At 37.6% G+C, this 27,489-nt stretch overlaps 1 protein-coding gene across 8 annotated transcripts in view; it reads left to right on the forward strand.

The window, feature by feature from the left end:
* Positions 1 to 10,195: 10,195 nt before the first annotated feature.
* Positions 10,196 to 27,489, forward strand: part of gpr68 (G protein-coupled receptor 68) — a 32,302-nt gene continuing 15,008 nt past the window's right edge. For 4 of the 8 annotated variants that reach the window (XR_012051205.1, XR_012051206.1, XM_072916309.1 and 1 more), the window contains exon 1: positions 26,662 to 26,895. The gene's annotated coding sequence lies outside the window, so the exon portion shown is untranslated. Of the gene's footprint in view, positions 10,285 to 26,661; positions 26,896 to 27,489 lie in introns of those variants that run through there. The other 4 variants (XR_012051204.1, XM_072916304.1, XM_072916305.1 and 1 more) reach the window with 3 other exon arrangements.

Raw genomic sequence — 27,489 nt, forward strand, 5'->3', positions numbered from 1 at the left:
CAAATAAATAAATAAATAAATGTACATGACGAATAAATAAATAAATGTACATGACAAATAAATAAATAAATAAATGTACATGACGAATAAATAAATAAATAAATGTACATGACGAATAAATAAATAAATGTACATGACGAATAAATAAATAAATGTACATGACGAATAAATAAATAAATGTACATGACAAATAAATAAATAAATAAATGTACATGACGAATAAATAAATAAATAAATGTACATGACGAATAAAAGGAATGTTTAGCATTGCTTGTACCTTTGTTGGCAAAGAACGAGGAGAATGCTGCCGTCGTACTTTGTTACGAGGTATTGTTTGGATGCGATAATGTTTCTCACTGTTTTTAAGTTGAAAGCATTCCATCAGCATTCATCAACTGATGCATAAGGAGTGGTCCACCTCGGGTCCACGCATCTGCTGTGGAAACTGATCTGTGGCCATCTAAAAACCTCTCCACATAGGAAAGGGGGACAGAGCAGAAGAGAGAGAGGGCAGATCAACTGGTCTAACAAATGGGTCTATATAAAGGCTAGGGTTTGATTGATTGATTGATTGAGACTTGTATTAGTAGATTGTACAGTACAGTACATATTCCCTACAATTGACCACTAAATGGTAACACCCCAATAAGTTTTTCCATTTGTTTAAGTGGTTAATCAATTCATGGTACAAATCTAATGTATAAAAGAGTTTTAAGATGTGGGCAGACTTTGGCTGTAGGATCTTGACTTACTTACTTAGGCCTTTGTATTCCTGTCGGATCTTAGGCCATTGATGAATGGCCTCCACCCTCGTCTGTCCTGGACCATCTTCTCCAGCTGTTGCCACCTCAGCCCTTCCTTCTTGAACTCTTGCTTAGTGCTTCTTCTCCGGGTGTTGTTGGGGCGACCTCCGTTTGCCATGTTGCTGCTTTGTGCCTGACCAATCCAGATCCACTTCTTCCTGTTCATCTGTACTGCTCTTGGTTCCTGTTTGCTGCGTGGCCAGAAGATCCCAAGGCCGTGGTTCATGAATGTCTGCAGCGTTCTCACGATGGTAGTGGTGTTCTTCCATCTTTCACATCTGTATACAAGTACCCATTTGACGTTGGAGTTGAACAATTAGACCTTGGTCTGGAGCGAGAGGATTTTTGCTTTCCAGATCTTGACAAGGATGTTGAATGCAGCGCGAGCTTTTCCAATCCTCCATTTTAGGCGTTCCTCTGTCCCTCCATCCACAACCATCACACTTCCCAGGTCAGTCCATTTGTTGACCACTTGGAGGGTGCATGTGTTATGGAATTCAGTCGTTTGTTAATTCGCATGATTTTGGTTCTTGGCCCATTTACTTTGAGTCTGGACATTAACGCTCTACAAAAACAGTTGATTAAACTTCTAACAAAAGATTAATCTTACACAAAGTGGGGCAGATTAAAACCAGAGTACAACTGGGATACTAATTTGACTCTCCGTTTGCAGCTAGAACCATCTGTACTTCTCTCTCCTTGAAAGACACTACTAGGTCTGACCAGTCTAAGACTAGATGTGACCAATCTGAGTCTAAGACTAGATGTGACTAATCTAAGTCTAAGACTGGATGTGACCAATCTAAGTCTAAGACTGGATGGGACCAATCTAAGTCTAAGACTAGATGTGTCCAATCTAAGTCTAAGACTAGATGTGACCAATCTAAGTCTAACACTAGATGTGACCAATCTAAGTCTAAGACTAGATGTGACCAATCTAAGTCTAAGACTAGATGTGACCAATCTGAGTCTAAGACTAGATGTGATCAATCTGAGTCTAAGACTAGATGTGACCAATCTAAGTCTAAGACTAGATGTAACAATCTAAGTCTAAGACTAGATGTGACCAATCTGAGTCTAAGACTAGATGTGACCAATCTGAGTCTAAGACTAGATGTGACCAATCTAAGTCTAAGACTAGATGTGACCAATCTAAGTCTAAGACTAGATGTGACCAATCTAAGACTAGATGTAACAATCTAATTCTAAGACTAGATGTGACCAATCTAAGTCTAAGACTAGATGTGACCAATCTAAGTCTAAGACTAGATGTGACCAATCTAAGTCTAAGACTAGATGTGACCAATCTGAGTCTAAGACTAGATGTGACCAATCTAAGTCTAAGACTAGATGTGACCAATCTAAGTCTAAGTCTAGATGTGACCAATCTAAGTCTAAGACTAGATATCACCAATCTAAGTCTAAGACTAGATGTGACCAATCTAAGTTTAAATCTAGATGTGACCAATCTAAGTCTAAGACTAGATATCACCAATCTAAGTCTAAGACTAGATGTGACCAATCGAAGTCTAAGACTAGATGTGACCAATCTGAGTCTAAGACTAGATGTGACCAATCTAAGTCCAAGACTAGATGTGACCAATCTGAGTCTAAAACGAGATGTGACCAAACTAAGTCTAAGACTAGATGTGACCAATCTAAGTCTAAGACTAGATGTGACCAATCTAAGTCTAAGACTAGGTGTGACCAATCTAAGTCTAAGACTAGATGTAACAATCTAATTCTAAGACTAGATGTGACCAATCTAAGTCTAAGACTAGATGTGACCAATCTAAGACTAGATGTAACAATCTAATTCTAAGACTAGATGTGACCAATCTAAGTCTAAGACTAGATGTGACCAATCTAAGTCTAAGACTAGATGTGACCAATCTAAGACTAGATGTAACAATCTAATTCTAAGACTAGATGTGACCAATCTAAGTCTAAGACTAGATGTGACCAATCTAAGTCTAAGACTAGATGTGACCAATCTAAGTCTAAGACTAGATGTGACCAATCTGAGTCTAAGACTAGATGTGATCAATCTGAGTCTAAGAGTAGATGTGACCAATCTAAGTCTAAGACTAGATGTGACCAATCTAAGTCTAAGTCTAGATGTGACCAATCTAAGTCTAAGACTAGATATCACCAATCTAAGTCTAAGACTAGATGTGACCAATCTAAGTCTAAATCTAGATGTGACCAATCTAAGTCTAAGACTAGATATCACCAATCTAAGTCTAAGACTAGATGTGACCAATCGAAGTCTAAGACTAGATGTGACCAATCTAAGTCTAAGACTGGATGGGACCAATCTAAGTCTAAGACTAGATGTGTCCAATCTAAGTCTAAGACTAGATGTGACCAATCTAAGTCTAACACTAGATGTGACCAATCTAAGTCTAAGACTAGATGTGACCAATCTGAGTCTAAGACTAGATGTGATCAATCTGAGTCTAAGACTAGATGTGACCAATCTAAGTCTAAGACTAGATGTAACAATCTAAGTCTAAGACTAGATGTGACCAATCTGAGTCTAAGACTAGATGTGACCAATCTGAGTCTAAGACTAGATGTGACCAATCTAAGTCTAAGACTAGATGTGACCAATCTAAGTCTAAGACTAGATGTGACCAATCTAAGACTAGATGTAACAATCTAATTCTAAGACTAGATGTGACCAATCTAAGTCTAAGACTAGATGTGACCAATCTAAGTCTAAGACTAGATGTGACCAATCTAAGTCTAAGACTAGATGTGACCAATCTGAGTCTAAGACTAGATGTGACCAATCTAAGTCTAAGACTAGATGTGACCAATCTAAGTCTAAGTCTAGATGTGACCAATCTAAGCCTAAGACTAGATATCACCAATCTAAGTCTAAGACTAGATGTGACCAATCTAAGTCTAAATCTAGATGTGACCAATCTAAGTCTAAGACTAGATATCACCAATCTAAGTCTAAGACTAGATGTGACCAATCGAAGTCTAAGACTAGATGTGACCAATCTGAGTCTAAGACTAGATGTGACCAATCTAAGTCCAAGACCAGATGTGACCAATCTGAGTCTAAAACGAGATGTGACCAAACTAAGTCTAAGACTAGATGTGACCAATCTAAGTCTAAGACTAGATGTGACCAATCTAAGTCTAAGACTAGGTGTGACCAATCTAAGTCTAAGACTAGATGTAACAATCTAATTCTAAGACTAGATGTGACCAATCTAAGTCTAAGACTAGATGTGACCAATCTAAGACTAGATGTAACAATCTAATTCTAAGACTAGATGTGACCAATCTAAGTCTAAGACTAGATGTGACCAATCTAAGACTAGATGTAACAATCTAATTCTAAGACTAGATGTGACCAATCTAAGTCTAAGACTAGATGTGACCAATCTAAGTCTAAGACTAGATGTGACCAATCTAAGTCTAAGACTAGATGTGACCAATCTGAGTCTAAGACTAGATGTGATCAATCTGAGTCTAAGAGTAGATGTGACCAATCTAAGTCTAAGACTAGATGTGACCAATCTAAGTCTAAGTCTAGATGTGACCAATCTAAGTCTAAGACTAGATATCACCAATCTAAGTCTAAGACTAGATGTGACCAATCTAAGTCTAAATCTAGATGTGACCAATCTAAGTCTAAGACTAGATATCACCAATCTAAGTCTAAGACTAGATGTGACCAATCGAAGTCTAAGACTAGATGTGACCAATCTGAGTCTAAGACTAGATGTGACCAATCTAAGTCTAAGACTAGATGTGACCAATCTAAGTCTAAGACTAGATGTGACCAATCTGAGTCTAAGACTAGATGTGATCAATCTGAGTCTAAGAGTAGATGTGACCAATCTAAGTCTAAGACTAGATGTGACCAATCTAAGTCTAAGTCTAGATGTGACCAATCTAAGTCTAAGACTAGATATCACCAATCTAAGTCTAAGACTAGATGTGACCAATCTAAGTCTAAATCTAGATGTGACCAATCTAAGTCTAAGACTAGATATCACCAATCTAAGTCTAAGACTAGATGTGACCAATCGAAGTCTAAGACTAGATGTGACCAATCTGAGTCTAAGACTAGATGTGACCAATCTAAGTCTAAGACTAGATGTGACCAATCCAAGTCTAAGACTAGATGTGACCAATCTAAGTCTAAGACTAGATGTGACCAATCTAAGTCTAAGACTAGATGTGACCAATCCAAGTCTAAGACTAGATGTGACCAATCTAAGTCTAAGACTAGATGTGACCAATCTAAGTCTACTAGATGGGACCTTTTTCTGATTGATTGAGACATTTATTAGTAGATTGCACAGTACAGTACATATTCCGTACAATTGACCACTAAATGGTAACACCCCAATAAGTTTTTACACTTGTTTAGGTCGGGGTCCAGTACAATCTAAGACTAGATGTGACCAATCTAAGTCTAAGACCAGATGTCACCATTGTGACTTATTTTTATTCTCATAGTAATTCTTAATAATTCATTTAGTTTAATGCTTTTATTATGTTACTTATTTCCTTTTCAAACACCATTTTCATCTACTTAGTTTCTTCTGTTGACTGTGTTGTTATTCAATGTATCATCAATCAATTTAAGTAAACCCCAAACTAAACAAGTGTAAAAACTTATTGGGGTGTTACCATTTAGTGGTCAATTGTAGGGAATATGTACTGTACTGTGCAATCTACTAATAAAAGTCTCAATCAATCAATCAATCAAAACTAAACTAAAACTAAAAAACAGCACAAGCTCAATATACTTCAGAGTTTGAAAACAATAACAGTAGTAATAATAATAAATGATACACCTACTAAGTAATAAATCATGTACAATAAGAAATATATAACTATTATTTGTTATTTAAATTTGAGCTGACACATTAGCTATATTTGCACAAAGTATTGGAATCGGCTCAGTATCGCCGATACCAGCCTGAATTTTATTAGGTATCGAATCGGAAAGAAAGTCTGTGGTATCGCACATCACCACAGCCTGATAGTGAAATATTTGCAGCTTGTTTTTATAGAAATGAATTGATAAAATGTAGTAATGAGATTGTAATATTTGGTGGTGGAGTTGATTTAAAAAGACAGCAATAAAATACACTTTAGGAAATTGCCTATCTTTTTGGGGAAGCCATATCTTGGGATAGTCACATGACCCTGGGATAGTCACGTGATCTTGGGATAGTCACATGACCCTGACATGTAAATTGTGGCATCTGTCATTTTCAAATCAAATGTCGGTCTTTGTTCTGGTGCCGGGTGTTGTTGGTCACCACCCCGAGATGCAGAGACAGCAGGTGTAAAAATATAGGTAATGTCAAAAAAACCAATAGAATAGTGCAGCGGGAGAGTGCACAGGAAGCATAAACACTTGAAAGCATGCAAAGCAACACTTTGAGGTCGGAAGCAAAACACACAAAGCTCCGTACAGAAGACAGAGCTGGCATACGTCATGACAGGTGAGGAAATGATCGTGGCAAACAGGAAATAGAAACAAAATAAGAGCGCTGGACAGGAAATAAAACAATATCCCTAAAACTAATAATTGTCATGAATAAGCATGACAGTGGATCAAAAGTTGAATTCCAAACTGTACATTGTGTTCTTTGTATTTTGGGGCGTTTACAGTTTGTCTATGTGTAAACTTACCTGTGTGTAAACTTACCTGTGTGCAAAATTACCTGTGTGCAAACTTACCTGTGTGCAAACTTACCTGTGTGCAAACTTATCTGTGTGTAAACTTATCTGTGTGTAAACTTACCTGTGTGTAAACTTACCTGTGTGTAAACTTATCTGTGTGTAAACTTACCTGTGTGTAAACTTACCTGCTGTGTGTAAACTTACCTGTGTGCAAACTTACCTGTGTGTAAACTTACCTGTGTGCAAACTTACCTGTGTGTAAACTTACCTGTGTGTAACCTTACCTGTGTGTAAACTTACCTGTGTGCAAACTTACCTGTGTGTAAACTTACCTGTGTGTACGTTGAAGTTGCAATCTTCACATATTGCTAAAGTTACTGGGCTCTCAAAATGAGAAAAAGGGACACAAAATATGTTAGCGCTGTATCAGTGATGATTTTGTCTATTTTCCCTGACCAAAGTAGGAGACAACTACTGGTAACAAATGCTCACAGACTAAAACCATGAGAAAATCAACTGACATTTGGTGGACTAATAAAAAGTTGACAGAAATGAAAGCCAATCACATTACATTTTGTCTCTTAGATGGGCGGGACAAGTTGGGAAAACATCCAATCACAGCGTACTTAGGTCAGAGGGTCAGTAGAACTCCAACAAAGTTATGAAAGACCATCTCATCAAAACTGAATAGAATTTGACAGTTTTTTTTTACTGACTGGGAGGCACAAAATGTACATGAAAATAAAGAAAGTGGGATTTACAAAGTACAAAAGCAGTGAAGTTGTCAGGTTGTGTAAATGGTAAATAAAAAGAGAATACAACAAATCCTTTTCAACTTATATTCAATTGAATAGACTGCAAAGACAAGATATTTCATGTTCACACTGAGAAACTTTCTTCTTTTTTGCAAATATTAGCTCATTTGAAATTTGATGCCTGCGACGTGTTTCAAAAAAGCTGGCACAAGTGGCAAAAAAGAGTGATAAAGTTGAGGGAATGCTCATCAAAGACTTATTTGGAACATCCCACAGGTGAGCAGGCTAATTGGGAACAGGTGGGTGCCATGATTGGCTATAAAAGCAGCTTCCATGAAATGCTCAGTCATTCACAAACAAGGACGGGGCGAGGGTCACCACTTTGTCAACAAATGCCTGAGCAAATTGTTTAAGAACAACATTTCTCAACAAGGAATTTAGGGATTTCACCATCTACGCTCCGTAATATCATCAAAAGGTTCAGAGAATCTGGAGAAATCACTGCACGTAAGCCATGATATTACACACCTTGGATCCCTCAGGTGCTACTGCATCAAAAAGTGACATCAGTGTGTAAAGGATATCACCACATGGGCTCAGGAACACTTCAGAAAACCACTGTCAGTAACTACAGTCGGTCGCTACATCTGTAAGTGCAAGTTAAAACTCTACTATGCAAAGCCAAAGCCATTTATCAACAACACCCAGAAATGCTTCGCTGGGCCCGAGCTCATCTAAGATGGACTGATGCAAAGTGAAAAAGTGTTCTGTGGGCTGACGAGTCCACATTTCAAATTGTTTTTGGAAACTGTGGACCAAAGAGGAAAAGAAGCATGGTGACTGTTCTAGGGTGAAAGTGTAAAAGGCAGCATGTGTGATGGTATGGGGGTGTATTAGTGGCCAAGACATGGGTAACTTACACATCTGTGAAGGCACCATTAATGATGAAAGGTACATACAACATTTGGAGCAACATATGTTGTTATCATGGACGCCCCTGCTTATTTCAGCAAGACAATGCCAAGCCACGTGTTACAACAGCGTGGCTTCATAGTAAAAGAGTGCGGGTACTAGACTGGCCTGCCTGTAGTCCAGACATTGAAAAAAACACCTGCTGGGGACACTAATTGCTAAACACCTGCTGGGGACACTAATTGCTAAACACCTGCTGGGGACACTAATTGCTAAACACCTGGTGGGGACACTAATTGCTAAACACCTGATGGGGACACTAATTGCTAAACACCTGCTGGGGACACTAATTGATAAACACCTGGTGGGGACACTAATTGCTAAACACCTGGTGGGGACACTAATTGCTAAACACCTGCTGGGAACACTAATTGCTAAACACCTGGTTGGGACTCTAATTGCTAAACACCTGTTGGGAACACTAATTGCTAAACACCTGGTGGGGACACTAATTGCTAGACACCTGCTGGGAACACTAATTGCTAAACACCTGCTGGGAACACTAATTGCTAAACACCTGGTGGGGACACTAATTGCTAAACACCTGCTGGGAACACTAATTGCTAAACTAAGCTAAACACCTGCTGGGAACACTAATTGCTAAACTAAGCAAAACACCTGCTGGGAACACTAATTGCTAAACTAAGCTAAACACCTGCTGGGGACACTAATTGATAAACACCTGGTGGGAACACTAATTGCTAAACACCTGGTGGGGACACTAATTGCTAAACTAAGACAGGTGAGGAGAATCAGTTGCCATGGAAAGCAACAGTAAAGAGGGAAGAGAGTGAGACTAAAACAGGAAAACTACCAAACATAAATCATGTCATCACCGGGGTAACAAATCATGACATAAATATAAGATTTAGAGTAAATTGTTTCCATGTTTAGTTATTTTATTGTAAGTTATGAACGTAGGTAATATTCCTCAAAGGTATTTTGATTTGAACAACAAATGTATTATTATGAGTTTGACTTTTTGATGGAGGATACACACTTCAAGAACTCAGACAAATCATGACATTGAAAGATACGTTTTGGGGTACATTGCTTCCATGTTTAGGTATTTTGTTGTAAGTTATGAACATAGGAAATATTCCTCAAAGTATTTTGATTTGAACAACAAATGTATTATTATGAGTTTGACTTTTTGATGGAGGATCATACGCATCCCAAGATGTCTGACAAACAAATCATGACAATTAAATATAAGATTTGGAGTATATTGTTTCCATGTTTAGGTATTTTGTTGTAAGTTATGAACGTAGGAAATATTCCTCAAAAGTATTTTGATTTGAACAACAAATGTATTATTATGAGTTTGACTTTTGATGGAGGATACACACTTCAAGAACTCAGACAAATCATGACATTGAAAGATAAGTTTTGGAGTACATTTGCTTCCATGTTTAGGTATTTTGTTGTAAGTTATGAACGTAGGAAATATTCCTAAAAAGTATTTTGAGTTGAACAACAAATTCATTATGAGTTTGACTTCTTTCTGCTCCTTTTCACTCATGATTTATTGTCATGTTATGTTCATTGTTTTTGGTTTGAGTGAAAGAAATAAAAAAAGAGAAAAAAATATGACTAAATGACAAAGTGCTGTCTAAATGAACGTTGTACTAGTAGTTAGTGTACTACACGTCATATTAAAAATATTAAATAAACGTTGTACTAGTAGTTAGTGTACTACACGTCATATTAAATGAACGTTGTGCTAGTAGTTAGTGTACTACACCTCATATTAAAATATTAAATGAACGTTGTACTAGTAGTTGTACTACACGTCATATTAAATGAACGTTGTACTCGTAGTTAGTGTACTACACGTTATATTAAAATATTAAATGAACGTTGTATTAGTAGTTAGTGTACTACACGTCATATTAATATTAGTACAGCAGTTAAAGTCATGTTTACATGAATGAAAAGTGCAAAGTGTGATTGACTTGTGATTGTGCTCATTGACGGCACAGACTACTCCCCTCCTAGGCTCCTCCCACCTCCCAGGCTCCTCCCACCTCCCCTTCGCGGGACCACATCAGTCGGTGCCGCTACTGACGATGACGACACCAGGAGACTCGGTGAGTACTGACTTGTATTTTCTCCTACGTCAGGTCCATGCTGGCTTTATTTCTCTGAACAACAATTATTAGCAAGTGCAACTTTCCTTTGAAACGGAAATAGTCCCCAGAATGTTGATTTATTGTGGCAAAGACTCGTCGTCGTGTTTGAATCTTTTCAAAAGTCGTGACGTCACAAATGGAGAATTAGGATTTTATTCATCGATGTGACAATTTAGCTTGATCGCTTCAAATGTGCAACTTGATGTCATATTGACAGAAGAAACGCTGACTAAACATTCATTTATTTCTCGTCATGACACCAGATAGAGGCGAACATCGGTGATGTCGATATCGGTGCGTCAGTATCATATCAATACTGGCGTGATGAGATCGATATGTTGCCGTTTTCTTCGGTTTACTTCCTGCAGGCTGTCAACATTAACGTGTTAATATTAGTCATCATTTTAATATGATCACAAGCAATTAAGAATCATTTGGCCGATACGGTGCATCCGGACAGTATCACACATTTCATGTCACAGCCTTTAATCCCAAATGGAACAATTCATTGTTCTCCTCAAAATTCTCCACACAAGACCCCAGAATGACGATGTGAAAGGTTTTTATTTTCAATTTAGCAAAGCAAGTAATCTACTGGACATAAATATGTGATCCATGCTTACTTAGTTGATGCTCCTGCCATGGCAGCGATATCAGCCTCAAGTCTTTGTCAATACCTTGCCACACCTAACTTGGGGCATTCCTTTTTGCAGCACCTCTCAAGCTCCATCAGGTTGGATGGGAAGCGTCAGTTTTCATCCAAAGCTATGAATTTCCAAAAATATTTGAAATAAATGATGAAATAAATACAAATGATAAATGATGAAATAAATACAAATGAGGTTGTCATTAAGTGTGTCAAATGTTCAGCTAAAACAAATATTGATTTCATTTTGGGAAAAAGGCTATAAGATAATAAAATGTGGTGAAAGTGAAGCGCTGTGAAAACTTTGTAGTTGATCTGCACACATGGAAGAAAGATGCTAACAACACGTTAGCCCTCGTGCTGGAAAATTTGAGCCCCCCCCAAAAAAAGAGATGGTCGACCGACGCGATGTGTAATACAAACTTTTTTCTCTGAAAAACTTCCATTTAAAATGATCAGGATGCAAACACAATTGTGAATACCATATTTTTCGGAGTATAAGTCGCACCGGCTAAAAATGCACAATAAAGAAGAAAAAAACATATATAAGTCGCACTGGAGTATAAGTGGCATTTTTTGGGGAAATGTATTTGATAAAAGCCAACAGCAAGAATAGACATTTGAAAGGCAATTTAAAATAAATAAAGAATAGTGAACAACAGGCTGAATAAGTGTACGTTATATGAGGCATAAATAAGCAACTGGTATGTTAACGTAACATATTATGGTAAGAGTCATTCAAATACCTATAACATATAGAACATGCTATACAATCTGTCACTCCTAATCGCTAAATCCCATGAAATCTTATACGTCTAGTCTCTTATGTGAATGACATCAATAATATTATTTGATATTTTACGCTAATGTGTTCATCATTTCACACATAAGTCGCTCCTGAGTATAAGTCACACCCCCGGCCAAACTATGAAAAAAACTGCCACTTATAGTCCGAAAAATAAATAAATAAATATATATATATATATATATATATATATATACAATGGTAATACAAGTATATTCTATTTAATATACAATGTTGGACTTATGTGTAAATACGTTGTTTATCCGTGTTGTAGTTTCTGTGATGTCAGGCAATATATGGTGTATCAGAGGAGCTTTTGCAGTTGATTTCCTGATGCAAGCCACGGGGTGGCGTGGCTCAGATGGTAGTGCCACCATCCTGCAACTTGAGGGTCTATGGTTGATTCCGCCATCCTAGTCACTGCCGTTGTGTCCTTGAGCAAGACACTAACTTCACTCAGCTTGCTCCCCCTGGTGGAGGAATGTTAGCTGGTGGTGGGAGGGGCAGTAGGCGCTCATTGGCAGTCATGCTTCCGTCAGTCCACTAGAGGGCAGCTGTGGCTACAAATGTAGCTTACCACCATCATTGTGTGAATGAATGAATGAATGAAGGCTCCAGTACTATATACATCTAATCTGTTCATCTATAATTCATTTCTGCAGTTGTGTGAATGTTTTGTCTCAATGTTTGGTCCGATTGAGCGACTTGTCTATTTTCCCGCCATGTTTACCGTAGTTCCCAACAATATTTAGTGATATAGTTACAGTATGTATGTATGTATGTATGTATGTATGTATGTACAGTATACGATACATTATGCAGCCTATGAGAGATTTATGAATCAAGTTTATGAAGACTATTTAGCGAGGTTTTTTTTTATGCTGAACATTGCATACATGTTGTACAACAACGGCGTGGAAATGAAAGTGCTCATGTGTAAGTACGGTATTTGAAGAATTAGAAATGTAAATCAGTCGTCGGTCTCAGGATGTGACGGTATGACAATTGGTCAGATCTCAGGATGTGACGGTATAATGACAATTGGTCTCAGGATGTGACGGTATAATGACGATTGGTCAGATCTCAGGATGTGACGGTATAATGACAATTGGTCAGATCTCAGGATGTGACGGTATAATGACGATTGGTCAGATCTCAGGATGTGACGGTATAATGACAATTGGTCTCAGGATTTGACAGTATAATGACAATTGGTCAGATCTCAGGATGTGACAGTATAATTACAATTGGTCAGATCTCAGGATGTAACGGTATAATGACAATTGGTCTCAGGATGTGACGGTATAATGACAATTGGTCAGATCTCAGGATGTAACGGTATAATGACAATTGGTCTCAGGATGTGACGGTATAATGACAATTGGTCAGATCTCAGGATGTAACTGTATAATGACAATTGGTCAGATCTCAGGATGTGACGGTATAATGACAATTGGTCTCAGAATGTGACGGTATAATGACAATTGGTCTCAGAATGTGACGGTATAATGACAATTGGTCTCAGAATGTGACGGTATAATGACAATTGGTCTCAGAATGTGACGGTATAATGACAATTGGTCAGATCTCAGGATGTGACGGTATAATGACAATTGGTCAGATCTCAGGATGTGACAATATAATGACAATTGGTCAGATCTCAGGATGTGACGGTATAATGACAACTGGTCAGATCTCAGGATGTGACGGTATAATGACAATTGGTCAGATCTCAGGATGTGACAGTATAATGACAATTGGTCAGATCTCAGGATGTGACAGTATAATGACAATTGGTCAGATCTCAGGATGTGACGGTATAATGACAATTGGTCTCAGGATGTGACGGTATAATGACAATTGGTCAGATCTCAGGATGTGACGGTATAATGACAATTGGTCTCAGAATGTGACGGTATAATGACAATTGGTCAGATCTCAGGATGTGACAGTATAATGACAATTGGTCTCAGGATGTGACGGTATAATGACAATTGGTCAGATCTCAGGATGTGACGGTATAATGACAACTGGTCAGATCTCAGGATGTGACGGTATAATGACAATTGGTCAGATCTCAGGATGTGACAGTATAATGACAATTGGTCAGATCTCAGGATGTGACAGTATAATGACAATTGGTCAGATCTCAGGATGTGACAGTATAATGACAATTGGTCAGATCTCAGGATGTGACGGTATAATGACAATTGGTCTCAGGATGTGACGGTATAATGACAATTGGTCAGATCTCAGGATGTGACGGTATAATGACAATTGGTCTCAGAATGTGACGGTATAATGACAATTGGTCAGATCTCAGGATGTGACAGTATAATGACAATTGGTCTCAGGATGTGACGGTATAATGACAATTGGTCAGATCTCAGGATGTGACGGTATAATAACAATTGGTCTCAGGATGTGACGGTATAATGACAATTGGTCAGATCTCAGAATGTGACGGTATAATGACAATTGGTCAGATCTCAGGATGTGACAGTATAATGACAATTGGTCAGATCTCAGGATGTGACAGTATAATGACAATTGGTCAGATCTCAGGATGTGACGGTATAATGACAATTGGTCTCAGGATGTGACGGTATAATGACAATTGGTCAGATCTCAGGATGTGACGGTATAATGACAATTGGTCTCAGAATGTGACGGTATAATGACAATTGGTCAGATCTCAGGATGTGACAGTATAATGACAATTGGTCTCAGGATGTGACGGTATAATGACAATTGGTCAGATCTCAGGATGTGACGGTATAATGACAATTGGTCAGATCTCAGGATGTGACGGTATAATGACAATTGGTCTCAGAATGTGACGGTATAATGACAATTGGTCAGATCTCAGGATGTGACAGTATAATGACAATTGGTCTCAGGATGTGACGGTATAATGACAATTGGTCAGATCTCAGGATGTGACGGTATAATGACAATTGGTCAGATCTCAGGATGTGACGGTATAATGACAATTGGTCAGATCTCAGGATGTGACGGTATAATGACAATTGGTCAGATCTCAGGATGTGACGTATAATGACAATTGGTCAGATCTCAGGATGTGACGTATAATGACAATTGGTCAGATCTCAGGATGTGACGTATAATGACAATTGGTCAGATCTCAGGATGTGACAGTATAATGACAATTGGTCTCAGGATGTGACAGTATAATGACAATTGGTCAGATTTCAGGATGTGACAGTACAATGACAATTGGTCAGATCTCAGGGTATGACAGTACAATGACAAGCCGCAGTGAAATTCCAGACGGTTCGTAATGCCGTTTAGATTTTTATTGATCGAGAAAACTGTCATTTTTGAATGTATTTTAGGCAACACTGCTCATTTCCTGGAAACAGTCACCGCCAGCGACAAAACACAGAGGAAAAAGCAACGCGGGCGCAGGCAATTTCGAGCCGCTTCCGGTTTCCCGCGGTCGCCGCCACCATGGCGAGATGAAAAGAGAGGCTGCTCCCGCGCTTGCCTCGCACGTAAACTCTGAGTTATCGTCCTAAAAATGAGACATTTTCTGCCGTGTCTGCATGAGTTTTATGCCTTCTGAGTATTTGGAGAGTTTGGTACTAACACCAAACGTGGACATGAAGCAAAACTAGCCGCTTTTGGGCTGGAAAATTGCCCTCACAAGCGTCCTGCCGACGTGTGGATTGATTGATTGATTGATTGGATTTGATTATCAGTCAAACCAGAACTATTCAACATTATGGAAAACAATTCTACGCGATATAGTGTGCACTTGTATATTTAGCATTTAGCTGGGGGAAAGACATGCAACCTCAGTGCTATTATGCTAGGTATGTAGGTACGTCTCTGGTGTTGACGTATAAATATTTGTGGTTTTGGCACCAGCTGCTAGACTACATCTGACCGATCTAAGTCTCAGACTAGATGTGACCAATCTAAGTCTCAGACTAGATCTGACCGATCTAAGTCTCAGACTAGATGTGACCGATCTAAGTCTCAGACTACATCTGACCAATCTAAGTCTCAGACTAGATCTGACCGATCTAAGTCTCAGACTAGATGTGACTAGTCTAAGACTAGATCTGACCAGTCTAAGACTAGATCTGACCAGTCAAAGTCTCAGACTAGATCTGACTGTTCTAAGTCTCAGACTAGATCTGACCGATCTAAGTCTCAGACTAGATCTGACCGATCTAAGTCTCAGACTAGATCTGACCGATCTAAGTCTCAGACTAGAGCTGACCGATCTAAGTCTCAGACTAGAGCTGACCGATCTAAGTCTCAGACTAGAGCTGACTGATCTAAGTCTCAGACTAGATCTGACTGATCTAAGTCTCAGACTAGATCTGACTGTTCTAAGTCTCAGACTAGATCTGACCGATCTAAGTCTCAGACTAGATCTGACCAGTCCAAGTCTCGGACTAGATCTGACCGATCCAAGTCTCAGACTAGATCTGACCGATCTAAGTCTCAGACTCGATCTGACTAGTCTCAGACTAGATGTGACTAGTCTCAGACTAGATGTGACTAGTCTAAGACCAGATCTGACCAGTCTCAGACTAGATCTGACTGTTCTAAGTCTCAGACTAGATCTGACCGATCTAAGTCTCAGACTAGATCTGACCAGTCCAAGTCTCAGACTAGATCTGACCAGTCCAAGTCTCAGACTAGATCTGACCGATCTAAGTCTCAGACTCGATTTGACCGATCTAAGTCTCAGACTAGATGTGACTAGTCTAAGACTAGATCTGACCAGTCTAAGACTAGATCTGACCAGTCAAAGTCTCAGACTAGATCTGACCGGTCTAAGTCTCAGACTAGATGTGACCGATCTAAGTCTCAGACTAGATGTGACCAGTTTAAGACTAGATTTGACCAGTCTAAGACTAGATCTGACCAGTCTGTCTCAGACTAGATCTGACTAATCTAAGTCTCGGACTAGAGCTGACCGATCTAAGTCTCAGACTAGATGTGACTAGTCTAAGACCAGAACTGACCAGTCTCAGGCTAGATGTGACCGATCCAAGTCTATGATCATGAACTGAAGAACTGAACTGAAGACTACTTGGATGAGAGTCTTCTAGTCCAGTTGTGATGATTGAATGCCCTGAGAAGACATCATTAAAAAAGCCCAATGGGTGTAGATTGTATTCCCTGATGTGTTCCAGATGTGCAGCAGGTATTCATGCTCATCATAGAACAATGTCTGAGTTCACACCTCAAAGCTGCTTTCAGGGATGTTCTTCTCCACTAAGTCTTGTGGGACCAGTAGGGTTGTTTACACCAATGAAGGACACCTTGGAATGTCCATAGGACAAATGTGTATACATATAATAATGATGGATTACATTTATATAGCGCTTTTCTACACTCTCAAAGTGCTTCACAGAGAAGTGAGAACCCATCATTCATTCACACCTGGTGGTGGTAAGCTACTTTCGTAGCCACAGCTCCCCTGGGGTAGACTGACGGAAGCGTGGCTGACAATTTATATATATATATATATATATATATATATATATATATATATATATATATATGTATGTATGTATGTATATATATTATATATATATATATATGTCACCTGACTTTTGAACAGAAGTAAACAAAGTGGTGAGCCACCAAACCAACATGTGCAGCAAACCGAGTGCAAACTATCTGAATACGCCAGGGGCCTAGATCTTCCTACGTTGTTAAAGAAAATAATTGGCGATTATTATGAAGAATGATCTGTTGGGTGTGTTCCCAGACATGTTGAACTAATGTGCTCCAGACATCATTCTACACCACAAATCAGAGGAAAACTTGGACAGCATGGAGGTCTACAACTTCTTTGTGTGTGACTGGGTCGAGGATATTAGTATCAAGACTCTCCCGCATAAATCATGCATCGGTTTTGCTCGGGTAAAGTTGCATTTCATGATTTAACTTCACGTCTACAGCCATGTTTGTTGTTGTTGTTGTTGTAGCACACACCGTTTACAAGAAGCATGTTTTTCCCATCTTTATCAAAATATAACTAGATGTCAACATTGTGTATGTGCTGAAAGATTCATTTATGATTGTTTATCAACATATAACTATAGATGTCAACATTGTGTATGTGCTGAAAGATTCATTTATGATTGTTTATCAACATATAACTATAGATGTCAACATTGTGTACGTGCTGAAAGATTCATTTATGATTGTTTATCAAAATATAACTATAGATGTCAACATTGTGTACGTGCTGAAAGATTCATTTATGATTGTTTATCAAAATATAACTATAGATGTCAACATTGTGTATGTGCTGAAAGATTCATTTATGATTGTTTATCAAAATATAACTATAGATGTCAACATTGTGTACGTGCTGAAAGATTCATTTATGATTGTTTATCAAAATATAACTATAGATGTCAACATTGTGTATGTGCTGAAAGATTCATTTATGATTGTTTATCAACATATAACTCTAGATGTCAACATTGTGTATGTGCTGAAATATTCATTTATGATTGTTTATCAACATATAACTATAGATGTCAACATTGTGTATGTGCTGAAATATTCATTTATGATTGTTTATCAACATATAACTCTAGATGTCAACATTGTGTACGTGCTGAAAGATTCATTTATGATTGTTTATCAAAATATAACTCTAGATGTCAACATTGTGTATGTGCTGAAAGATTCATTTATGATTGTTTATCAACATATAACTCTAGATGTCAACATTGTGTATGTGCTGAAAGATTCATTTATGATTGTTTATCAACATATAACTCTAGATGTCAACATTGTGTATGTGCTGAAAAAGTGTTGCCTTTGGTCAAAACTTAACTCTTTTAGGTTTTGCTCACATTTGTTTTCTTTTATTGAAACACGCCGAGTTGTTGCTTTAAGAAACACTGGTAGCAAAACTACATTTTAAGAACTCCAAAACAAGGTAAAAAAAAAAATCAAGATAATACTTAAATGGGAAATGCTAAAAGTTAAAAGTATATCAAACAAGTGATCACTGCAAACTGCTGCGTTGTCTGACTGCTCCCTTGGACTGGAGTGTGTGTGCTACTTTTCTCGTCCTCTTTCCTAAAATCTTTCGCTAGGGGTGTAACGGTACTTGTATTGTATTGAACCGTTTCGGTACGGGGGTTTCGGTTCGGTTCGGAGGTGTACCGAACCAGTTTCTAAGCTAAAGTCTTAACAAGCTGCTTTGCTTCTTCTGCCTCTGTCTCAGAACCCAGCATTGTCACACCCACACAACCATCTGATTGGTTACACACAGAGCAGTAACAGCCAATCAGCAGTGAGTATTCAGAGCAGTAACAGCCAATCAGCAGTGAGTATTCAGAGCGCATGTAGTCAGTGCTTCAGCGTGGAACAGATAGGTGTTTAGCAGGTGAGCATCAGGCAGTGGACTCTCTCCAGATGATAATAAACACCTCCCAGTCAACTACTAGTAACATCACTAGGAGCCCGTTGACCTTCTACAAACTTAAACTGCAGTTCAGCTCGCTCGCAGTCCTGGCTTGAGGTGAAGGCTAATTAGCTTTTAGCGTAACATTAGCTCATTTTACGGTGTGTGTGTGTGTGTGTGTGTGTGCCTACATGAACTCCATGGTGTTCAGGGATGAATAGTCTCTCCTATTGCTATTGCACTATTTTTCCAGCTATAGTTACATGAATCATTAGTAATGCAGCAGCCTAGTTTTGAATGGCAGGGTCCCTGCTATCACATGTTGATACAAATATAACATTTACATCATAAAAATCAACTACAGGCTTCCCAAATGCTGTAATAAATGAAGCATGATGAGTTGACTTGAAACTGTTTAATGTTGCACTTTTTATATGTAGAAGAAAAGTTTTGTCATTGTATTTAATCTGAGCAACAACTTGAGGCAGTTTAATGTTGATTAACGTGGGCAGAATTATTATAGTGTTCCCAATGATAAAAGGATAAAGCCATTGTTTACAAGTTTGGTAAATAAATAATATATTTTGTTGTTTTCTTACTGTACCGAAAATGAACCGAACCGTGACCTCTAAACCGAGGTACGTACCGAACCGAAATGTTTGTGTACTGTTACACCTCTATCTTTCGCCCTTCTTGATTACCTCTCCAGGAACTCTGAAGAAATGTTCATGCACAGGAAAGGTTTTCTCTCTGGAGGCATTCTGTTGCTGTGCAACTGCCTTCATTTTCTCCTATTCCTGGCTGCTTGGCTGCAGGTGATGGCAGTAACTTCTTTATTTTTAATGAATTGGCACCGAATGCTAGACAGTCTTCAAGCTATTGCTACATGTATTAACCCTTAATATCGTTTTAAAACTATGTAAAGCAGGGGTGCTCACACTTTTTCTGCAGGCGAGCTACTTTTCAATTGATCAAGTCGTGGGGATCTACCTCATTCATATATATCATTTATATTTACTTATTTATGAAACATATGTTTTTGTTAATAAGTTAAAGGTGTTTAATGATAATGCAATCATGTTTAACACATAGTTAATATTGTTAATAAATTAAAGGTGTTTAATGATAATACAAGAATGTTGAATACATATTGTTAATATTGTTAACAACTTAAAGGTGTTTAAAGATAATGCAAGCATGTTTAACACATATAGTTAATATTGTTAACAAGTTAAAGGTGTTTAATGATAATACAAGCATGTTTAATACATATAGTTAATATTGTTAACAACTTAAAGGTGTTTAAAGATAATGCAAGCATGTTTAACACATATAGTTAATATTGTTAACAAGTTAAAGGTGTTTAATGATAATACAAGCATGTTTAATACATATAGTTAATATTATTAATAAGTTAAAGGTGTTTAAAGATAATACAAGCATGTTTAACACATATAGTTAATATTGTTAACAAGTTAAAGGTGTTTAATGATAATACAAGCATGCGTAATACATATAGTTAATATTGTTAATAAGTTAAAGGTGTTTAAAGATAATACAAGCATGTTTAACACATATAGTTAATATTGTTAACAACTTAAAGGTGTTTAATGATAATACAAGCATGTTTAACACATATAGTTAATATTGTTAACAAGTTAAAGGTGTTTAATGATAATACAAGCATGTTTAATACATATAGTTAATATTGTTAATAAGTTAAAGGTGTTTAAAGATAATGCAAGCATGTTTAACACATATAGTTAATATTGTTAACAAGTTAAAGGTGTTTAATGATAATACAAGCATGTTTAATACATATAGTTAATATTGTTAATAAGTTAAAGGTGTTTAAAGATAATACAAGCATGTTTAACACATATAGTTAATATTGTTAACAACTTAAAGGTGTTTAATGATAATACAAGCATGTTTAACACATATAGTTAATATTGTTAACAAGTTAAAGGTGTTTAATGATAATACAAGCATGTTTAATACATATAGTTAATATTGTTAATAAGTTAAAGGTGTTTAAAGATAATGCAAGCATGTTTAACACATATAGTTAATATTGTTAACAAGTTAAGGTGTTTAAAGATAATACAAGCATGTTTAACACATATAGATTCCTTTCTTTCATGAAGACAAGAATATAAGTTGGTGTATTACCTGATTCTGATGACTTGCATTGATTGAAATCAGACAGTGGTGCTAAAAACGTCTGCATTTTCGAATGGAGGAGAAAAAAGTCCTCCTTTCTGTCCAATACCACATGAAAGTGGTTGGTTTTTGGCATCTCATTTGTCCAGCTTCCGTACTCCTTTGTATACACTTTACAAGAAATACATTGTTGGCAAACTCCGTAGCTTGCTAGCTTGTGCACGCCAGCTTTCTGAGACTCTTGTTTTGTTAGCGCAACTGTGCGATTGTGCAACTGTGCAGTCGGTCTTTGGAGTTTTGACGACAGGTACGGCGCCAGAGTCTGTTGAAATAAAGTGTTTCTCGCCTTCCTGTCGGTCATTTTAATGAGCTGGCAGCAGCCAGCGTCATCTCAGAAGACCCTCGGGTGCCGTGAATGTCAATCAAGTGACGAAAGTGACGTCATAGTGAAGATTTATGATCGCTCATTTTTAGGACTATTTTTTTAATGCCTGGCTGGTGATCGACTGACACACCCTCCGAGATCGACCGGTAGCTCGCGATCGACGTAATGAGCACCCCTGATGTAAAGAGTCAAATATGGAAAAAAAAAAAAGTCAGTTTTTTGATCAAAGCAGACTTACGTATAAAAATATATCTTATTTATATCTGATTCACTATAATTGTTGTCAAGATGTACGGTCAGGGAAAGCCTAAAAACAGTCCAAAACTCCAACAAGGGTCTGGAGCCCAGGCAGCAGATCTTCATTCCCTTCGACAAGAAGGTGACTTGGGATTTATTCCTGCGCTTCGCTACAAATTAAAGTTCCTTTAAGGTTGGCAAGTCTGTAGACGTTGCAATGACATTTGCAAGACCGCAGTTACTAAATGGCGGACCGCAGTCCAAGTTTGGACCTATACGCTGTCCTATACGGACCTGGACTCATAGTCATGAGATTCTTGCAAGTATTTGAGCTTTTTATGGGGTGCTAATAACTTTGACCGAAGCAGCCATTACACTTTAGACTTTATGATACTAGTAACCGGATCAGAACATTTACTCTACAATTAAAGTGGAACTGCACTTTTTGGGGGGAATTTGGCCTAACCTTTACAATCATTATGAAAGACAAGAAGACAAAACGTGTTTTTTTATGTGCATTATAATTTGTAACAATCGGCTTGTTCTAGGTAGTTAGCAATGCAGCTAATGTTAGCAATCAATTCTACCTTTAAATGACTTTAAAAATGCATCCAAAAATGGCCAACAATACTTCATTTACGTTGTGTGAGCTGTATAAGAACAAACTGTAGCAACATTGTTATTGTAAGAGTGAACACTGAGGAACTCTTTTTCTAGCCTCGGTACGGCATGCTACCACATTAGCCGTAAGCTAGCCTCTGCGTCAGCAGCTGAATGGCTTTTCAGTTTGTAATACACAACACTGTGATAGAACACCAATCTGTACTGCGTGACAAACATGAACAATCATATTACAGTATGTGTAAAGTATTATTTCATCTTTTGTTTGGACACAGCTAACTCAACAGTGTATGTAGTGTAGTTGTAGTAGTTAATAAGCTGATAACAGGCTGAAAATAATGTGTCGCATGTATCATGATCAACATTTAAAGTGTGACTCACTTGATGGACAGTTGTCTGTTTGGTCCAGTTGCCGAGGAAGTTTTTTCAAGGTGACTTTGGGGTAAGCACTCCATTTATGTCGGCATTGCTTCGCTCCAAGTTGGTCATTTGCAGCCTCAAGTCACACCTACCTCACTCTATTGTTTTCCGTTTGCTCCAACGTCTCACCCTTCTTTCATGCTGGCTTCAATAAGCAGCAGTTCATCCTCCGTATATTCAGCTTCAAAAAGTATAAGGTTGTTAATCCTCATTTGTCCAAAAATAGCCATCTTCGTTGTTTGTTGCCAAGTCTGCCATGATTAGAACACACACACACACACACACACACACACACACACACACACACACACACACACACACACACACACACACACACACACACACACACACACACACACACACACACGTGTTTGTTTCTGGAAGTAGGAACACACATTTGTTGTCGGAAGTGTGTTTTTATGGGTAGAGAAATAAATGCGCTGAGGAATGAATTTGCGGTAATGCTTAAAATTATCAAAATTCGGTAAATATTACATATTGTTATGAATGTGTATGTTACTACATTATATATATACTTGCAGTGTGTATATTGTACATATTACATATTGTTATGAATGTGTCTGTTACTACATTATATATATACTTGCAGTGTGTATATTGTACATATTACATATTGTTATGAATGTGTCTGTTACTACATTATATATATACTTGCAGTGTGTATATTGTACATATTACATATTGTTATGAAGGTGTCTGTTAGTACATTATATATATATACTTGCAGTGTTATGTTATCATCTATTATGTTCATGCTGTGGTGGATTATTGAGCAACAGTTTCCACTTTCTGTGCATGTTTACTCTCTGTGGAGAACTCCGGCACATCTTTAATCTTTTTATCTTTGGCCAAAGCCCAGACACTGGGCACTAGTTTGATAGAGTGCAGTGCTCCTTGGTGTCCACTAACTGCATTTGTTTGGAAGGAAAAGGCCAACTCATGGCTGAGGAGACTCCAGAAGATCTCTGATCTCTTACTTCTTCATTGCTTGCTCCGCCACTCTAAGTCTGGGCCCCTGAAAGAATGTCCAAAAACTACTGGCAGTGATCGGTTTCACCGGACGTGAAACCGATCGCTGCTAGTCCTCTTTTGCTAGCATGCTATATATGTATATATATATATATATATATATATATATGTATGTATGTGTGTATGTGTGTGTGTGTGTGTGTGTGTGTATTTATATATATATATATATATATATATATATATATATATATGTATGTGTGTGTGTGTGTGTGTGTGTATATATATATATATATATATATATATATATATATATATATATATATATACATACATATATATATACACATATATATATGTGTATATATATATATATATATGTGTGTATATATATGTATATACACACACACATTTATATACTTGTATACATATACATGCACACATATACATATATACATTTTATATATATATATATATATACACACATACACATATACATATATACATTTTATATATATATATATATATATATATATATACACATACACATATATATACAAACCCCGTTTCCATATGAGTTGGGAAATTGTGTTAGATGTAAATATAAACGGAATTCAATGATCTGCAAATCCTTTTCAAGCCATATTCAGTTGAATATGCTACAAAGACAACATATTTGATGTTCAAACTCATAAACTTTTTTTTTTTGCAAATAATCATTAACTTTAGAATTTGATGGCAGCAACATGTGACAAAGAAGTTGGGAAAGGTGGCAATAAATACTGATAAAGTTGAGGAATGCTCATCAAACACTTATTTGGAACATCCCACAGGTGAACAGGCTAATTGGGAACAGGTGGGTGCCATGATTGGCTATAAAAGCAGCTTCCATGAAATGCTCAGTCATTCACAAACAAGGATGGGGCGAGGGTCACCACTTTGTCAACAAATGCCTGAGCAAATTGTTGAACAGTTTAAGAAAAACCTTTCTCAACCAGCTATTGCAAGGAATTTAGGGATTTCACCATCAATATCATCAAAGGGTTCAGAGAATCTGGAGAAATCACTGCACGTAAGCAGCTAAGCCCGTGACCTTTGATCCCTCAGGCTGTACTGCATCATCAAGCGACATCAGTGTGTAAAGGATATCAGCACATGGGCTCAGGAACACTTCAGAAACCCACTGTCAGTAACTACAGTTGGTCGCTACATCTGTAAGTGCAAGTTAAAACTCTCCTATGCAAGGCGAAAACCTTTTATCAACAACACCCAGAAACGCCGTCGGCTTCGCTGGGCCTGAGCTCATCTAAGATGGACTGATACAAAGTGGAAAAGTGTTCTGTGGTCTGACGAGTCCACATTTCAAATTGTTTTTGGAAACTGTGGACGTCGTGTCCTCCGGACCAAAAAGGAAAAGAACCATCCGGACTGTTCTAGGGTGAAAGTGTAAAAGGCAGCATGTGTGATGGTATGGGGGTGTATTAGTGGCCAAGACATGGGTAACTTACACATCTGTGAAGGCACCATTAATGCTGAAAGGTACATACAGCTTTTATTGTTATCATGGACGCCCCTGCTTATTTCAGCGAGACAATGCCAAGCCACGTGGCTTCATAGTAAAAGAGTGCGTGTACTAGACTGGCCTGCCTGTAGTCCAGACATTGAAAATGTGTGAAGGCTAAAATATGAGAAGGGAGACTGTTGAACAACTTAAGCTGTACATCAAGCAAGAATGGGAAAGAAGTCCACTTCAAAAATGTGTCTCCTCAGTTCCCAAACCTTTACTGAGTGTTGTTAAAAGGAAAGGCCATGTAACACACTGGTAAAAATGCCTTTTTTGCAATGTGTTGCTGCCATTCAATTCTAAGTTCATGATTATTTACAAAAAAGAAGAAAGTTTGTCAGTGTGAACATGAAATATCTTGTCTTTGCAGTCTATTCAATTGAATATAAGTTGAAAAGGATTTGTTGTATTCTCTTTTTATTGACCATTTACACAACCTGACAACTTCACTGCTTTTGCCTTTTGTATTACTGGTTGTCTTGTCATTTCACTGATTTGCAACATGTTATTTATTACCCGTCTGATTGCAAATAGGTTTTCAATGAACCACTCCCTAAAGAGGCAGTGGGTATTTTATTGTAATTAACAATCAAGCACAAGAAGATAGTCCACAGGTAAATATGCAGCATTTAGCTTCAATATGAAAGTAAAACAAAGAAATATATTGCAATAAAACAAATATCAGAAAGAAGAACAAGCCTAATGGAATATTCATTCAAGTTGAAATTGTCTAGTTTGTTGACTTGAAGTCTCCTCAGAAAGCTCTAATTGACTTTTCTGGTCTGACTGGCTTGTTGTGTTTTCAACTACTTTCACTTTGCTCAACGCCTTTTTCTATTCCAAATTCTCTTTAGTCTTTTTGACTTTGCTGTTGTCAGCTATTCTGGTGTCTTTTCTTTAATGTTGCAATGAACACAAACGCCAACAACAAATCTTTCACCACATTTTTCTACTTAGGCCAATCAACTGATAGCCCATTTTACGAGAGCACATTGAACACATCATGACTACGTAACTGACCTTCGTCATTGTTCATAATGACTAGTTACAACTTGTCAGTCATGAACTTGAATACCAGTCTCTGAATGATGTGTGGCAAACACTCGCTCACATCAATGCTCTACAATCAACTGCCCACTTTTTGCTCTTTTTTTATCAACTGCCCACTTTTTGCTCTTTTTTTTATCAACTGCTGACCTTTTGCTCTTTTTTAATGAACTGCCCACTTTTTGGTCTTTTTTAATGAACAGGTGACTTGTCCAGAGTGTAGCATGGCCAGATGACAGCTAATGTAGGCTCCAGGATCCAGCGTGCACCCCCGCCAAAGGTAACGTTACAGACATGAAATAGTTTCAACCGTCGGTAGTTCTACTCTCACCAACAATGTTTTGATGTGGTGGCTCTTAAGAAGGGTGTTACTGAAATGATTGAAGTTAGAATATTGTATGATTTATGGCTCTGTTTTCTTTTGCATTTGTTCTTATGAATATACATGAGTTCAGTCTATGCATACAGGTAAAAGCCAGTAAATTAGAATATTTTGAAAAACTTGATTTATTTCAGTAATTGCATTCAAAAGGTGTAACTTGTACATTATATTTATTCATTGCACACAGACTGATGCATTCAAATGTTTATTTCATTTAATTTTGATGATTTGAAGTGGCAACAAATGAAAATCCAAAATTCCGTGTGTCACAAAATTAGAATATTACTTAAGGCTAATACAAAAAAGGGATTTTTAGAAATGTTGGCCAACTGAAAAGTATGAAAATGAAAAATATGAGCATGTACAATACTCAATACTTGGTTGGAGCTCCTTTTGCCTCAATTACTGCGTTAATGCGGCGTGGCATGGAGTCGATGAGTTTCTGGCACTGCTCAGGTGTTATGAGTGCCCAGGTTGCTCTGATAGTGGCCT

The sequence above is a fragment of the Nerophis lumbriciformis genome, linkage group LG26, assembly GCF_033978685.3.
Source record: "Nerophis lumbriciformis linkage group LG26, RoL_Nlum_v2.1, whole genome shotgun sequence".
Lineage (NCBI taxonomy): Eukaryota > Metazoa > Chordata > Actinopteri > Syngnathiformes > Syngnathidae > Nerophis > Nerophis lumbriciformis.